The sequence below is a fragment of the Mizuhopecten yessoensis genome, unplaced genomic scaffold (genome assembly GCF_002113885.1).
Source record: "Mizuhopecten yessoensis strain PY_sf001 unplaced genomic scaffold, ASM211388v2 scaffold10839, whole genome shotgun sequence".
NCBI lineage: Eukaryota > Metazoa > Mollusca > Bivalvia > Pectinida > Pectinidae > Mizuhopecten > Mizuhopecten yessoensis.
In genome coordinates, this window is record NW_018408747.1 from 115,985 (window position 1) to 122,313 (window position 6,329).

Genomic DNA, 6,329 nt, shown 5'->3' on the forward strand with positions numbered 1-6,329 from the left:
ATGGCATTAAGCAGGCCTATTTTCCCCCATAGTTACAAGACTGGATATCTTCGCCACACCTTCAAGGAAGTTTAGATCATATTAATCTAAATTAGAAGTAAAGGATCGGAGAAGTATCTTATTTTCCATCTGAATAGCCCGTTTTCATTTCGCTTAATAAAAATGGAAAAATAGAACACTTGGACTATAAAAATGGTATATAGTGTTGAAATATGATGGCATAATTCCATGAGTGTTCATTGAAAAAATTGTATCTTTTTTTCATTTGAAAATAGGCATATATTTCACACTTCTTACTTACCATAACAGATTGTGTATAAGATTATCAATGTTAGAATATGGATAATTTAAAAACGAAAAATTGAAGAAAGTATACTAATGCTGGTTTGCTTTTTCTTTAGATTATATAGTGAATACAGTTTTCAAATTACTGAATCTAAAATTTGTCAATTCAATACTGCAAGCGAGGTGAAATTTAAAACCCCGCTCTCTGCCCTTTTTTATTTCTTCAATTTTCAAATTTACAACAGAGCGATTCAAAGGGGCAAGCTCAACTTGTCAATAATATTGCTAACATTTCAAATGGGAAAACACTTGCTTCGTTACATATCTGTTCAATAGTGTTACTAAGATAAAAATATATTTAAAAACAAATGTTTTACATCGTGAAACAATACCAAAGGGTTATAAAACCAAGCATTAAGTTATAATTAGATCCAACTAAACACAAATAAAAGTAATGGGCCTATGCGTCATCTAGAACATGCTAACTACTTACACCTGATTACGTGTACAGGTAGTTACAACTAAGCGAAGTCTGGATATAACAATTATTAATAGATCATTAATTCTATCAGGTGTTCAAACCAAATGATTGCGTTTTGGTAAAACAGTTCCGCACGATCTGACCAGACCAATTCAAGGACCTAGCATGTGCAGACTTCCGTCTCATGTTCCATAAATAGACCCTAGTCTTTAGTTCTCTGCACCACTTCTCCTGATCCACCACCAGTGCCTCTGGACTCAGTTATGCTTTGCATATATTAATGGGGGAAAAAGGGAAAAAAAGGTCCGCAATGACACCATACGATATATGAGAGAGATCTGTTGAGCAGAAACATAGCATGTACAACATATATCTTTACAAGTATCCTGGACGTTGATAGCCAGTTGGCGCATAGTTTGTTTTTGGTAAATCAGTCCAATAAGAGCCAACGATGGTTTACGAAAGTTGATCATTCATTTGTTGGAACCTTGTTAGTCTAAATGTTTGGTTCGTTAAAATATAAAAAGTGATCCGTTCCTTCCTATCGTTAATTTTATTTAACTTTACATTATATAGGTATTCCTTTCAGAACAGTACAATGAACACCTTTATCTGTGTGCGTTTGGCTTCATGCCTCTTGGTCGCTGTAACCGCTGCAGGTAAGCATATCTTTGCAAAATAATTATATTTGTTTTCAGGAAAATAAGACACAAGTTGTTCAAAACTTATTTACGATAACTGTTAAACCGTTATATTAGAAACAGGGTCCGTTATCAATTTATTTATTTATGTTGATTCTATGAATTATCAGTATGGATATCCAAATCCTAATGTAACAAAACATACCTTATACCTAAGTAAGGGGTGTTCTATGAAAATAAGTGTATGACATGATTTGACAATCCTTCGAATAGCACATATACTTAATGAAAAACAAAAAATTGTATTCAATAATCAACTGCAAATGCGTCATAATAAGTATATTTTACTGACAGGCTATGGAGGTGGACCTGAAAACGGAAAAGGTAACGGAAATGGATACGGAAATGGCGCCGGAAATGGAACGGCAATGGCGCCGGAAATGGTAACGGCAATGGCGCCGGAAATGGATAGGACATTGGCGCTGTAAAAAGTGGATTCGAAGGTAGACGTAAGATTGTATCTATTAAAATAATAAATGGAATATCTGATGAGAAAAGGGTAATGATAAACTTGTATATTTAAATATCTACATAGAACATATTTTATGACGACAATTTACAAGTATGCCGTTATAAAATTTTGTAAATAACAATATTTTATGCATATGATTGATTTCTATCCTAGCATTTGTTTTTCGCTTTTAGGTTACTAGATGACTGGCCTATTTGTTTGACATTTCAATTAATTATAGCATAGATTAAAAATAAATGACCAGTGAAGTGGCAATTGTGGCTACGCTGTAAGCGTATTTACAATAGTTGTTATATATACTTAAATGACTCGATTCAGCTACGCTTTGTTGTATTTGAGCACCCTCGTCTCGAATTAGAATTTGCCCACTGCGGCGTATCCAGATGGCTTTCTTTATTTGCCGCTCTCTCTGTCTCTATACCAGTCAATCACATGATTCCTCTGTGTGGCATGTTCTGTGATTGTCGATTTATTTATCTGGGACTCCGACTGTTTCCTTTCTGATCTGGCGAATTTCCTGCCTTCTTGGGTTTCTGTATCTTTGCGGTGTTCACAAAGGCGGACCCCCAACACGCCTTCCAGTCTTTCCGATTTTGTATACGCATTCTGCGATGTTTTATTAAGGTGTTTTATCCTTCGGGTGTACAAGGATATTGCGAAGCGTCTTGTGGGGCTTCATGTCTGTTTCTTTGCCATTACCGCGATATCTCCTCTAGATGGTTTCGGATATATCCTTTATACGCGGGATGACCACTTGACCTTTGCTTTTGTTCTTATCCTTGATTGGCATCTACTTGTTCTTCCCATCATTTTGACACTGTTTTTGTACCCGTGCTATGGCCCCTTCCGGATATGATATGCACACGTTCTCATTGACCCAGCGATATGAATATACTCTTGTGTTTTGTCCTGTTGTTCTGTGACTATTGTATCACATCTATTGAGCAATGTCCGTACGACGCCTAACTTCTGGTGCAAAGGATGGTGACATTTGAAGTTCAGGTATTGGTCTGCATGGGTCTTTTTTCCTTAGACCAATACCTTCACGGTTCCGTCTTCTTTTTTTACCAGTAGAGTGTCTAGGAAGGGCATTGCGTTGGTTTCTGTTTCTTCCTCACTTGTAAATTTGTTGTTGTCAGTGGCATCTATGGTGTTGATAATTGGGGTCAAATCTTTCTGTGAACGCCTTCTTGATTATCTTAAGTATGTCGTCAACATATCGTTTCCATAAGCTAGGCTTGCATTCTATGGGGGCAGTGTCTAATGCTTCTTTCTCCAGATGTTCCATGAACAAATTGGTCACAATGGGAGACACTGAACTACCCATAGCAGTGCCGAAGCGTTGTTGATCGATGTTTTTTCGAAAACTAAAATATGTTGTTGTCAGCACAAATTCGAGCAAATCCATGATGTCCTGAATCTTGAGGTTAGTGTTTTTGCGCCAGGATCTGTCTAATTCAAAGCGATTCCGAATGATTCAGTCAATGCGTCGTCAATGGATGTGTTGGTAAGAGAGACAACATCACGTGAAATGAATTCTTCGTCTTCCTGAATCATGATGGAAGACATAGCTTCCGCTAGGGCTCCAAGACTCTTGCACATCTATGACCAAGAATTAAACAAAGCGTAGCTGTATCGAGTCATTTCGGTACATATATAACAAATTTTGAGCATACGCTTACAGCGAGCCGAAATCAACATCGATTTTGTGGACAACACGTACACATGTTACACCTTTGTGTGCATACGCTTCACTGGTCATTTGTCTGATGAAGGTAATAGTGTACATATCGTACTAGTCATCGAAACGTCACATAGAAATTGTATTGGTTGTGTAAAAGGAACTTTTCATAATCCATACTTACCAACCTGAAGAAAATATTTAGAAAAATTAAGATAAGTCCTCTACATATAGAGCTACCCGTGACTAAGGTTAGTCGTTTATATGTGGGGCTAGTAGTGACTAAGGTTAGTCGTACACATATGGAGCTAGTAGTGACTAAGGTTCGTCGTCCACATATGGAGCTAGACGTGGTCTACAAAGGGAGCTACACGTAACTAAGGTTAGACGTCTACATATGGAGCTAGTAGTGAACTCCGTTAGTCGTGTACATATGGAGCTAATAGTGACTAAGGGTAGTCGTTTACATATAGTGCTAGTAGTGACTTACGTTAGTAGTCTGCATATGGCGCCAGTAGTGACTTACGTTTTTCGTCTACATATGGAGCTAATAGTGACTAAGGTTAGTCGTTTACATATGGTGCTAGTAGTGACTAATGTTAGTCGTCTACATATTGTGCTAGTAGTGATTAAGGTTAGTCGTCTACATATGGAGCTAGTCGTGGTATACAAAGGGAGCTACACGTAACTAAGGTTAGTCGTCTACATATGGAGCTAATAGTGACTAAGGTTAGTCGTCTACATATTGTGGTAGTAGTGACTAAGGTTAGTCGTCTACATATTGTGCTAGTAGTGATTAAGGTTAGTCGTCTATATATGGTGCTAGTAGTGACCAACGTTAGTCGTCTTCATATGGCGCTGGTGAGACTTATGTAAGTCATCTACATATGGCGCTAGTAGTGACTAACGTTTGTTGTCTACATATGGTTCTGGTAGAGACTAAGGTAAGTCGTCTACATATGGTGCTAGTAGTGACTTACGTTAGTAATCTGCATATGGCGCTAGTAGTGACTTACGTTAGTCGTCTACATATGGCGCCAGTATTGACTTACGTTTTTCGTCTACATATCGTGCTAGTAGAGACTAAGGTTAGTTATCTACATACGGCGCTAGTAGTGACTTAGGTAAGACGTCTACACATGGTGCTAGTAGTGACCTACGTTAGTCGTCTACATATGGCGCTAGTAGTGACTAAGGTTAGTCGTCTACATATGGCGCTAGTAGTGACCTACGTTAGTCGTCTACATATGGAGCTAATGAGACCTTTGTAAGTCATCTACATATGGCGCTAGAAGTGACCTACGTTTTTCGTATACATATGGTGTTGGTAGAGACTATTTTCTGACGTCATTTTGCAAATATTCCAATACACCACATGGAATCTATTATGAAAAATATTTATATATTTTAGCAAAGTGTAGAGGATATATGATGAAGGGCTTCTAGCGTTTTTAGAATATTTTCATCTGTTTGATATATTGGAACGAATATGCATGTGCGTAAACATGTCTTCAAATATTTTGACTTGCAGAAATGTATGGTACATATATGCTCGATGAACGAACAATATTATGCATTTACATCTTATCGGTGCCGTTAAGTATAATAGGAACTGAAATTATTAACATTTGAAACATTATAGTTTGGTTACTGAGCGAGTAACATTTACGATACAAATAAGCCTTTATTGAAGTTATTTTTTTTAGTTTCAGACATTTCGCAGAAGAAAAACAATAATAGATGAAAGCAAAGATTCGTGGACTTCTCCATTATGACGTCAGATCCGGACATCCGCTGGGAAAGGGAGATTACCCCGATCAGACGGCAGAGTCGTATCGTCAAGTTGTGCAAAATGCGGCTTCGTTGTTAAAAGTTGGTGGTCATTTTGTTGTTTTGGGTCTCCTTAACAACATTCATTATGATGTTGGACGTTTCAAATTAATGTGTGTTTCATTGTTGCAAGATGGAATTGAAAATATATACAGAACTTGCAGATTCCGCATAATCAATATCACTCGAAAGGCGAGGAAGACAACTGAAAACCAAGGACGTGCAGTGAAAGCTTTGCGACACATGCCGCCAAGACAATATAGATTGTTCTTTGCTGAGTATGATGTATTGAGAAAATGTAAAGACAAGTTGAGAGTAGACTAATTCTTACTTCTAGGTTGGATTTTAGTGCACTAGACTTATACTAGTAGTGCATACACTTGTGGTGCACTACTACTGTACAGGTGATGCCAAGTAGGTACTTATGATTTTACATGTATTGTACAGGTATGTTACCTCCCATATATATTTGTAGTCATTTGAAGGGTTATGTAGTCTTTTATACTTAAAGATAAAAAATAATTCATCTTACAGGTATACGTTTTTGTAATAAAGGGATTATAGTATGTACAGTCGTATGCTAGTCAGATGAATGTATTCAAATTATATAGTGGAATAATCAGGTGAATGTAAATTTAATGATTGAAAAGTGTACAATACAAGTGTCCATCGAATCCTTATTTCAAATGAGTTGTTCAGAATAGTATATTAAATAGATATATAGCTATCCTGTTTTTTATGTAAGATCGAGGCGACTTGCTTTGATTTGTCTGAAAGTAATTTAATGTATTGCTTGAAATGTAATATTGAAGGGGAAGGGTTCACTATTACCAGAAATGTGTCTGCTTTAAACTGTTTCGATGGGAATTAATCTTCTTT